The sequence below is a fragment of the Bos grunniens genome, chromosome 12, assembly GCF_055505025.1.
Source record: "Bos grunniens cultivar Pamir isolate PY7600 chromosome 12, Bosgru_T2T1.0, whole genome shotgun sequence".
Lineage (NCBI taxonomy): Eukaryota > Metazoa > Chordata > Mammalia > Artiodactyla > Bovidae > Bos > Bos grunniens.
In genome coordinates, this window is record NC_141176.1 from 19,084,076 (window position 1) to 19,096,339 (window position 12,264).

The window sequence follows — 12,264 nt, forward strand, 5'->3', positions numbered from 1 at the left end:
ATAGTACCGTATTTTATATATTGGGATTCCCTGGTGGCTCAGACAGTAAAGTGTCTGTCTATAATGAGGGAGACCCAGGTTTGATCCCTGGGTTGGGAAGATCCCCTGGAGAAGGAAATGGCAACCCACTCCAGTACTCTTGCCTAGAAAATTCCATGAATGGAGGAGCTTGGTGGGCTATAATCCATGGGGTCGCAAAGAGTCAGACACGACTGAGCGAATTCAAACTCTCTAAATACTAGAATTTGAAAAGGTTCTTTTTCATTTATACTTGAGAAAGATCTTAATTTTTATTACCCTAAAATGATGGGGATGGTTGACAGGAAGATTTGTATCTTTCAATTCTACCTTCTCATCTTTTGGGGAAGAAATTTTCATCAGTTGGATTTAAGTATTTTTGCTAAAGATGATATTATTAGAGTGTTGATTAAGCAGTCTAACTTAGTATGGTGTAAGGTATATGCCTTAAACTTTAACCTGGGGCAAGGTGTTCTTGTTAAAATACCTTTCTGATTAACTGAAAACCAGAAAATATTTTTCCAAATCATGTAACTGAAAATATTTACAAAATAAACACTTAAATTTAGCCTTAGTGAACAGAATGTACTGAAAATAATTTAGAATCTTCCAGTGCCCTAAATCATTATAAGCATTAAAACTGTATGGTGGTATAGCGTAGATTATTTAGAAGATTGAGTTGCTGAGTAAATTGCTGAGTCTAGATTAGGATATTAGGTTTCATTTAAAAGCCATTCTTTTATTTAGCAAATTATTATGAACTCAATATGAACAGTTACTATTCCAAAACTCTGGGGATTTACTGGTGAGTAAGATAGACCCTATCCCTGCCCTCCACAAAGTTTGTGATCTCATAGGGAGATTGTCAGTAACATGAGACAAGGGCTGTGGTGGAGGAAAACAGGAAGGGTGCTATAGAAGCTCTGGTAGGAACATCCAAACCAGCCCAGGGACTAGGAAAGACTTCCTGAGGGACACACAAGGATAAGCTCTGGTTTTGCTTTTTATTTCCCCAAAATGGAAGATTAAAAAGATTATTAATTAGTAGTTTTGTTTAATCAGGACTTGAATCTTGAAGTCTCTTTATTGATTATACATTACTGAGGGTGTCAACATAATTAGCTTTTTTGTAATAAGGAAAAATATTACTTTTAATGAGTACATATGCATCAAAAGTAATTTGAGCACATTTCCTTCAAGTGCCTGCCCCTATGTGGTAGGATTATAGGAATGTCTTTCCTTGTTTATGTTTTCTGTATAACTTGATAATTTTGATGAATATTAATTGCTTAAATAACCATATAAATGTTGTAACTCTTTTAAAATTTAGTCCTGATTTTATTTTATAAAATTTAGAGTTTGGGTTTTTTTTAAGCTGAGACCCTGAGCTTATTAAGGAAAATGGTGGACCATTTTGGTGCAGATAAGTGATTTTTTAACTAGTGAAAGCTAAAAATATGGGACATACCAAGCTTACAAGTATATAATATTAGTAATAGTCTGACAATTTTTGAAATCAAGGGGGTGGAAAAAAGAAATGTGTAAATTTGATACCATAATTTAGAACTGGCTTAAAGAATTCTGACATTCAAATGGACAGATGTGAACCCAGGGCAAAAACCATTAAATGTTGAGGATTTTTGTCAGCCCCAAAAAAGTACCAGTATAAGTAAGCTAGTCCGTATTTATGAAAGGAGAAGTGTTTGTTTGGATCCCCTCTATTTAACCAAATCATTCTGTGAAGGGATGCTAGAAAAGGAACACGTATTTACTACAGACCTACTTTGTGCTTTGCATTCTTTTTCTTAACCTTATGTCAGAATGTCTAGAAAGATCACTTTCCTTATTAAAAATAAAGACCAGACTCTCTAAAGTTAGCATCACTGGAAGGATCTCCTGGTGAGAAGAGCAACTGAATACAAACTGATACAGAGAGTTATCTTATTTTAGCCCTGTAGTGACTGCAACCACGAATTTGGACTCAGGGAAGTGTTAATTAAGCAGTCTAACTTAGGCATAAACATTTCTGTTTTTTTGCCCCCAAAGCGTAGCTGGGACAACACAAGGCTACAATCTTCAATGAACATTTATATAAAGTTATAAAGAGACTACCATGAATTAATTATATAATCTGATTTATATATCCTTTTACCTATTGCAGAGACTGTCCCAGGAAAAAGAAAAGATCTTTTCTGGTTCCTTTCTTTATATGGCAACAATATTGAATGTGATTTTTAGTACCTACCTAGATAATAAAGGGCTGGAAAAAATCATTCTTTCACAATTCTCATTTTCCTGTGTCACAGCAGCTAACACGAGGCATAATTTCATGTCTAGTACAGACCCTTCTTATATTTATAAAAGTATGACTTTGCCTCTGACTGTGGTTATGGTGTTATATTAAGGCACATCCAAACATGCTGCCATTAACCGTAAGAGTCAGGCAACAACATAATAAGGGTGGTGGGAGAAGTTTTCCTTGCAAGTCTGTATTAGTTTCTCTAAGGCTCCAGAGGCAAAGTTACTGTCTGCCAGAGTCATAATTTTAACATACGACTCTGATCTCAAAATATGTGCAGTAACATTATTTAAGGATGTTGATTCACTTTTAGAAGGTGAACTTTAGTCAAATCCTGTTCCCATTATTTATGGATCAGCAAAGTTCTCTTGTCTTTGACATCCTCTTCTGCTTCATTTTATCATATAATCCCTCAATTTTGGGGGGAAAACTCTTTATCATTACAATGAAAGATCATATTTCAATATTTTACTTAATTTTTAGTCTTAATATGTTGGAATTTCTCACCATCCTGTACTCAGTCTCCCATGCTTGGGTGTTGCCAGAATACAGAAGACATGATACTTAAAAGTGTGTGCATGCTCTCTTCCTGGAAAGAGAATTTGCCCAAATCTCTAACTATTCTGAAGAACAGCTCATTCTTGACAGCCATTTGAAAGACTTAGACCCTGCCTCACAGCATAGTGGGGAAGAAAGGCAAGTAATCTACAGTTAAAACCGAGAGGGTGATATGTACTATGATGGAATTCAGTATCCTCAGATACATATTGGAGGCCAGAGGAGACATACCTAACCCAGCTAGGAATATTTGTTGAGTACAGTTCAAAGGGTTGCACGGAGTCGGACATGACTGAGCGGCTGGGCACACACATGTGCAGGAAAAAGCTTCCCAGGTGGCACAATGGTAAAGAATCTACCTACCAGTGTAGGAGACGCAAGAGATGCGGGTTTGATCCCTGGATAGGGAAGATCTGGAGGAGGAAACGGCAACCCGCTCCAGTATTCTTGCCAGGATAATTCCATGTACAGGGGAGCCTGGCAGGCTACAGCCCTTAGAGCCACAAAGAATCAGACACGACTGAGTGACTGAGGACACAGACAGGCACGTGCAGGAAAAGATGATGATTAAAGAAATAGTTGTTTAGCCAAGAGGAAAAATAACTGAGAAATATCTTAGAAGTAGAAGGAATAGCATGTGCAAATGCATAGCACAGAGAAATTAGAGGAGACTGAAAAGGTATGAATAAAGAAATATCATGAAAAAGAAAAAAAAAAAAGAAATATCATGGAAAACAGAATACACTGAGGAGTATCTGAAAATGAGACTAAAAATGGAATAGGTGCTCAGTCAACCTGAAGTCAAACCCACATCTCTTGCATTTCCTGCATTGGCAGCTGAATTCTTGACCAATGTGCCACCTGGGAAGCCCCATAGGGTGTGTTACAAATACCTTTATAGCATGCTAAAGAGTTCAGGTGTTATCCTGAAAGGAACAAAGAGCCACTGAAGGATTCATTTTAAGCAGGAAAATAGCAACAACAAAAGCAAATAAGTAATAAGGATAAGACCTAGGCACTCAGTGTGGAGGGTAAGAAGAAACTAGAATGATTTACAGATTTCATAGTCAGTTGAGCATAAAGATAAATGACAGTGTCTTTCACTGTGCTGCAACATATACAAGGAAGAGAAAAAAAATTGGTTTGGGTAGAAGGATAGGGATGATTAATTTATTATTGAGCATGTTAGGTTCAAAATGCTTTTTGGTTTTATAGCTCTTTCTCATAAGAAAGGTTTGTAATGTGTCTTAGGGCTCTCCAGGAAGTCCCAATTTGATAACTGTTGGTAAGGATGTGTTGATAAGAATGTAAATACAAACTCTGAGATTTGATAACTTGAAAAACAAATTCTCTTTGATATAGCTATTTCACGTCTAGTAATTTATCCTGTTGACATACTGAAACATCTATTAATTATGTTTGTGCAGAGATGTTCATTACACCGTTGTTTGTAATAGCAAAATATTGAAAATAAGTTGAGTATCAGTAGGGAAATAGTTAAATTATGGGACATTGTTATGGTGGAGTACTATGCAGCCATTAAGAGACTGGAGCAGCCTGTGCATATGCCCACATGGAAAGCTTTCCGAGCAAACTATATTATTAAGGTGCAGAACAATGTGTGTAGTGTACTGTCACTTGTGTTTTTGTTTTTGTTTTTTTTTTTATTTTCATTAATTTTTATTCTTCTACTTATGATTTTTCTTCAGTATTTTCATTGACTCCCAAGGCACTTTTTAACAAAAAGATTAAGTTACAATCATCTTTATTTCTTTTTTTTTTTTTTTTTGCCCATTTTTTTTTTAATTTTTTTAATTTTTTTTTTTTATTCTTCCAATTTTATTTTATTTTTAAACTTTACATAATTGTATTAGTTTTGCCAAATATCAAAATGAATCCGCCACAGGTATACATGTGTTCCCCATCCCGAACCCTCCTCCCTCCTCCCTCCCCATACCATCCCTCTGGGCCATCCCAGTGCACCAGCCCCAAGCATCCAGCATCATGCATCGAACCTGGACTGGCAACTCGTTTCCTACATGATATTTTACATGTTTCATTGCCATTCTCCCAAATCTTCCCACCCTCTCCCTCTCCCACAGAGTCCATAAGACTGTTCTATACATCAGTGTCTCTTTTGCTGTCTCGTACACCGGGTTATTGTTACCATCTTTCTAAATTCCATATATATGCGTTAGTATACTGTATTTATGTTTTTCCTTCTGGCTTACTTCACTCTGTATAATAGGCTCCAGTTTCATCCACCTCATTAGAACTGATTCAAATGTATTCTTTTTAATGGCTGAGTAATACTCCATTGTGTATATGTACCACAGCTTTCTTATCCATTCATCTGCTGAAAACACTGATGAAAGAAATCAAAGAGGACACTAATAGATGGAGAAATATACCATGTTCATGGATTGGAAGAATCAATATAGTGAAAATGAGTATACTACCCAAAGCAATTTATAGATTCAACGCAATCCCTATCAAGCTACCAACAGTATTCTTCACAGAGCTAGAACAAATAATTTCACAATTTGTATGGAAATACAAAAAACCTCGAATAGCCAAAGCGATCTTGAGAAAGAAGAATGGAACTGGAGGAATCAACCTACCTGACTTCAGGCTCTACTACAAAGCCACAGTTATCAAGACAGTATGGTACTGGCACAAAGACAGAAATATTGATCAATGGAATAAAATAGAAAGCCCAGAGATAAATCCACGCACATATAGACACCTTATCTTCGACAAAGGAGGCAAGAATATACAATGGATTAAAGACAATCTCTTTAACAAGTGGTGCTGGGAAATCTGGTCAACCACTTGTAAAAGAATGAAACTGGACCACTTTCTAACACCATACACAAAAATAAACTCAAAATGGATTAAAGATCTAAATGTAAGACCAGAAACTATAAAACTCCTAGAGGAGAACATAGGCAAAACACTCTCCGACATACATCACAGCAGGATCCTCTATGACCCACCTCCCAGAATATTGGAAATAAAAGCAAAAATAAACAAATGGGACCTAATTAACCTTAAAAGCTTCTGCACATCAAAGGAAACTATTAGCAAGGTGAAAAGACAGCCTTCAGAATGGGAGAAAATAATAGCAAATGAAGCAACTGACAAACAACTAATCTCAAAAATATACAAGCAACTCCTACAGCTCAACTCCAGAAAAATAAATGACCCAATCAAAAAATGGGCCAAAGAACTAAATAGACATTTCTCCAAAAAAGACATACAGATGGCTAACAAACACATGAAAAGATGCTCAACATCACTCATTATCAGAGAAATGCAAATCAAAACCACTATGAGGTACCATTTCACACCAGTCAGAATGGCTGCGATCCAAAAGTCTACAAATAATAAATGCTGGAGAGGGTGTGGAGAAAAGGGAACCCTCCTACACTGTTGGTGGGAATGCAAACTAGTACAGCCACTATGGAGAACAGTGTGGAGATTCCTTAAAAAACTGGAAATAGAACTGCCTTATGATCCAGCAACCCCACTGCTGGGCATACACACTGAGGAAACCAGAAGGGAAAGAGACACGTGTACCCCAATGTTCATCGCAGCACTATTTATAATAGCCAAGACACTTGTGTTTTTAAAAGAGTAGACACATAATTGCTTTTGTATGCATTAAATACCTCTATTAAGATTTATACACTCGAAACTAACACAGCATGGTTAATCAACTATACAGCAATAAACGCAAAACTAACACAACAGTGTAAATCAGTTATACTCCAACAAACACTAAAACAACAACAACAACTCACCAGCCTTTTTTACATTCTCATAAAAAGCACCATTAGTTGAGGAAACAACATGAAAACAGGTGCCTGAAAGCTTGGGAAAGACATGGTTTCATGTTAGCCTGATTATGTCAAACAGTGATAGAAGGAAACACCTCCAGCTCTCATCTCCTTCCGGCCTACCAGTTCTCCTGGGAAGTGACAGTCCTTGAGGAGAACATGAGAAATGAGAAGGAAGGGTGATGCTTTACGTGTAGAGACCAAGTTCCTTTTCAGAAGAACTGAACGTTGGAATGTGGCACATCTCCAGGGGTAGGTTCTGTTCCTGTTACAGGAGATGAAATCTCTAATTCCAGGTGGGTACGCATAATTCAAAGAGAAGGTATTTTGAAACCTGATACATGGTTATTCTTAATAAGCTATGTTTTCCAATCTGTCTGTAACTATAAGAAATTAATATTTTGATGCCAATAAAACTGAAAACAGTAACTGCTCAAAGAGGAAGGTGACGGTGGGAAGAAGACTGAGGGAGCAGCAAACTCTGAGGCCACGGTGTAGTGCTTCAGATCTAAATCTGAGTGTTGTTTGTTAGGCATGCGTTATATAAAATACTTAGTGGTGGTGTAGTCTTCAAAAGATTGGTCTAAAGAGCCTGGCTACGGAGGCCATTTTCCAGATAACTCATGTGGCTGTCGGAGCCTTAACATATGTTTTAAAGGTCCAGACCTTAAACCACAGAAGCTGTGAGGAAACTTAAAGATAAATATAGAGTCTGTATGTGGGAAATCTATAATTAAAATAAAAAAGTTAAACTGTTGTAAAAAGGACTAACACAAGCCTCTTCATCGGCAGCAGTCCTGATTTAATGCAGTCTGTACATGTTGGATGACGGGTCTGCCCTGCCATGCAGACACTATTTTTTTTTTAACCTCTGTGGCCTTAATGTTTGATCCTGACAGGATTTGCGTCACTGATCCATATCACTGCCTGTGTGATGTCAGCATGTGGGTGTGCAGTTAGTGAGACCTAGTTAACCTCATGTGCTGTAGTAAATCCCAAGCGCTGTTTCCTACTAGGATAACAAAGAATGATTCATGGTTGTTCACATTGGACTGGTGCTAAAAATAGTGATGTTCACAACCTGCTGCATCCACGCACATTAATATCAGAGCCTTAGTAGCTTTCTAAACAAGAGCCCTAAAAATAACTCTTGTTTAGAAGCAGGTGCTTGCTTGGTAAACATATCTACTGTTTTCTATCTATATACAGCTTGATTTAGTGCTAAAGATAGATTCTAACCATAGTATGATAGTCATTCTTCATCCTTTTCCTACTTGATAGGCTTGTCACTGATACATCTGAATGCTTAGCAAGTCTGATTATAGAAATTTTTAGTTACCTGTACACAGATAAATGAAATTACCCGTAATTCTGAATCATCCTTAGACCCCTGATTTTAATAGTCTACTTCATCCAGCCTTAAAAAGGAATAATAAATTTTCAAGGAAAAGAAAGGCCCCTAAAGCAGTGAATAATAATTACCTTGATCTTTTTTCTTTAATCTCCTACTTCATTCTTTTCCCAAATTACAGTTGTCACTTCTAATGCCCAGGATTAGTGTTAGAGTCCATACTTTCAAGGACCTTTCAGTTACACTAAGAAAAATATATGATAAAAAAAACACATACAATCAAATTACAGTCGACTAACTCAGTTCAGTTCCAAGACTGTATAGGCTTGTGTTGATTGCCAGCCTCATGTGAATAAAAATTATCAGGTGTTTTGTAACCTTAACAAATAAGCATCGCTTATTAATAGGGTGACCTTATGTCCCATTTTGTCTAGGACAATCCCAGTTTATTCCTCTCATCTTGATGTCTAACTGGTTTAACATTTGTTCCAGACTTTTCATTTTTTAACAGAGTATAATTAATAGTTGCATTAAAATAAGCTCTGATGTATATGATCGGCCATCATTTTGTGTTGCCAGTTTCTGCCATTATCTCCTCTAAGCAGCTTGTCTATCTCTTGTTTTTACTTTAACCTGTGATTATACTTAAAGGCAACTAGAATAAACCATTTTTCTTTTCGTGACCCCTGTCAGAAGCAGGTCAAGCATGGCGGTTAAGGTACCTAGTAGTAGAGCAGAGTGGTCTTTGATAAGGAGGGCTAAGGACAGAACTCCTTCCAGTCTCCTGCCGGTGGCCACAGCAGTATGTGTTGCTCATGCCCCTGATGGCCACTTGGTGTCACCAGGCCTCCAGTAACCCTCTGCAAACATTGAGGCAGTGTTGAGAAAATAAAAACCATGAGCCTTTTGTTTGTTAAAATTGTCATATAATCAGGTACAAAAGGGAAAATGAAAAATGTATTCACCACTGCACCTGTAGTTGAGGATAGTGAGGGGATAGAGCCAAATCTTGTTAGGAGGGTACTGAAGACAGACCTCATGCTTCCCAGGTGGCGCTGGTGGTAAACCAGACAGGAAAAGAAGTACGTCAAGGCTGCATATTGTCACCCTGCTTATTTAACTTACATGCAGAGTACATCATGAGAAACGCTGGGCTGGAGGAAGCACAAGCTAGAATCAAGATTGCTGGGAGAAATATCAATAACCTCAGATATGCAGATAACACCACCCTTACAGCAGAAAGTGAAGAAGAACTAAAGAGCCTCTTGATGAAAGTGAAAGAGGAGAATGAAAAAGTTGACTTAAAGCTCAACATTCAGAAAAGTAAGATCATGGAATCCGGTCACATCACTTCATGGCAGATAGATGGGGAAACAGTGGCTGACTTTATTTTGGGGGGCTCCAAAATCACTGCAGATTTTGATTGCAGCCGTGAAATTAAAAGACGCTTACTCCTTGTAAGAAAAGTTATGATCAGCCTAGACAGCATATTAAAAAGCAGAGACATTACTTTGTCAACAAAGGTCTATCTAGTCAAGGCTGTGGTTTTTCCAATAGTCATGTATGGATGTGAGAATTGGACTATAAAGAAAGCTGAGCGCTGAAGAATTGATGCTTTTGAACTGTGGTGTTGGAGAAGACTCTTGAGAGTCCCTTGGACTGCAAGGAGATCCAACCAGTCCATCCTAAAGGAGACGAGTCCTGGGTGTTCATTGGCAGGACTGATGTTGAAGCTGAAACTCCAATACTTTGGCCACCTGATGCAAAAAACTGACTCATTTGAAAAGACCCTGATGCTGGGAAAGATTGAGGGCAGGAGGAGAAGGGGACGACAGAGGATGAGATGGTTGGATGGCATCACCAACTCAATGGACATGAGTTTGGGTGGACTCTGGGAGTTGGTGATGGACAGGGAGGCCTGGTGTGCTGCGGTTCATGGGGTCGCAAAGAGTCGGACACGACTGAGCGACTGAACTGAAGCAGACCCCAGTAGAGGAGGAAGTGGAGATCAGATCAAGACTAGAAGGGGGGAGATAGCTTTAATACAGTGTGAAAGGACAATGATTCTTCTGAAAATAGAAGAGGTGAGAAGAGTTTGTAAACAACATTGAAAGAGTTCAATTTTATGCTGAGGTATGTAGTTGAGGTTGAATTGGGGGACATCCTTAAAGAGTGGTGGGGATCTCTGATAATCCCTGTAGAAAACAGCATATAAGTTTATTAGCCAGGAATAAATTCATGAAAGGATTCCTGAGCAGTGCTGATGGCTGAGTTAAGGTTGGATATAATTAAATTCATAAACATGCCAGCCCACATAACATTTGATTTCTACAGTTCAGGTCTATGAGAAAATAATTAAATCTGGTTTATTAAAATTGGGTATTTTTAGTGAAGGCAAGGTAAAAGGAAGACATGGATGGGAAAAAAGATCAGGCCATGAAGACACAGATGGATCAGGAGAAATAGGAGATCACTATGAGGAAGACCTGATGTCGTAGAAGAAAGACAACTTGTGAGATGATAGATACAGTGACCAGAGACTGAAATATGAAAGTTTTAACATTTCAAAGATGAGATCCTGTAGTGGAACTCTAAGTGATAAATTCTAAGATATATCATTGAACATGCATTACTCAAAACAGAAGAGTTCAAGAAAGGTATAAGTTAGGTTTTCTTGGACACGGAAGTCGTCTTGCTGATGGGCAAGAGCTGGGAAAAACACTGTGAACATGATGCGGAAGTTCTCAATAAATGACAGCAGTGAGAAGGGGCAGAGGGTGGTGTGTTACCCTGTATTACTATGGCATGATCTCAAGGGAAAAGAAACTGAAGCATGAAACAGTAACAGCAGTGGCGCTGGGAAGCAGCCCTCCGGGTGTCTGGAGCCTGCCTCAGGAGAGAATGAGAAGCCACTGCTCCCACCAGCTACTGGAAAAGCTGTCCTGGAGGCGAGCTGGGTTTCATTTAAAGAAAGCCCATGAGCAGGTGTTCTGTGAAAAGGTTGAGGATCTAGGGGAATTTATAACAAGGAAAATGTTCCAGTGAGCACAATGGGAAGAAATGAGAAGATCATCCGTTAAAGAAAGAGTCAAGAAACGGAAACACAGCTGTGTGAGAACATGAGCCAAAATGAGGAAGTGGGCTGCCGGGACTTGCTTTTTGTTTAGGGGCTAAAGATCAGAGGCATGGTTGGATTTACTGGGAGCCTGAATCCAACATTTATGAGAAGATTCTGTTGAGACCAGAAGACTTTTAGGTATTAAGCTATGCTCTTCAGGGCAGCTTTGCCTTTTAGTGAGACTTAGAAGGTAATAATTATCCTTCCCCACTAGTGAGAATGATACTTCAGTGTCTTATCTCCTCTGAAATGTCTGGCATCTATTTATTGAAACCTCCAGGCTATCCCTTGCCAGTTCTTTTCCAGCTTTTTGGAAGACTGAGTCTTTGAACATGGTTTATATATGTTTAAAATATTGCCTTATTGTTAAAATGATCGTGGCTTTGCCTCATTGTGTGCTCTTGGCAAGTTACTTAATTGCATTCTGCTTCAATTCCCTTACCTATAAGTGATGCCTATTTCAATTATTGTGAGGATTGAGTTAACACATGTAGAACATTGAATAGTACCCTGTCCATTATTACTTTCTCAAACGTGTGTGTGTGTTCAGTCATGTCTGACTGCGACCCCGTGGACTGTAGCCCGCCAGGCTCCTCTGTCTATGGAATTTTCCAGGCAAGAATACTGGAGCAGGTTGCCATTTCCTACTTCAGGGTGTCTTCCTGACCCAGGGATTGAACCCATGTCTCATTTGTCTCCTGCATTGGCAGGCAGATTCTTTATCACTGAGCCACCTGGGAAGCCCCATAGTGACCATTCTTATAATAATAACTATCATTTATTAAGTGGTGCCAGCCAGTGTACTTGGTACTTTAAATTTATCTAGTTTGATTCTCACAACAATGCTATGAAGTTGATTGTTTTAACCATTTTATAGAAGGAAACTGAGTCTCAGAGAAGAGCAGTAAATTGCCTTGCTAATAAACATTGATGCTGTTATTAAAACTTACATCTTTTGATGCCAAAATCCTCTTTCTTTCCACTGTTCAATTTATTACAAATCACATTCATTATCATTACCTGTATATTTGTATTAGCTATAAATAAATTTCCTTAACTACACAGCACCATAAAGTAATGA

At 38.3% G+C, this 12,264-nt stretch overlaps 1 protein-coding gene across 11 annotated transcripts in view; it reads left to right on the plus strand.

The window, feature by feature from the left end:
- The window catches only part of FNDC3A (fibronectin type III domain containing 3A), a 114,941-nt gene that overhangs the window by 49,821 nt on the left and 52,856 nt on the right, over positions 1-12,264 (plus strand). The window lies entirely within an intron of this gene.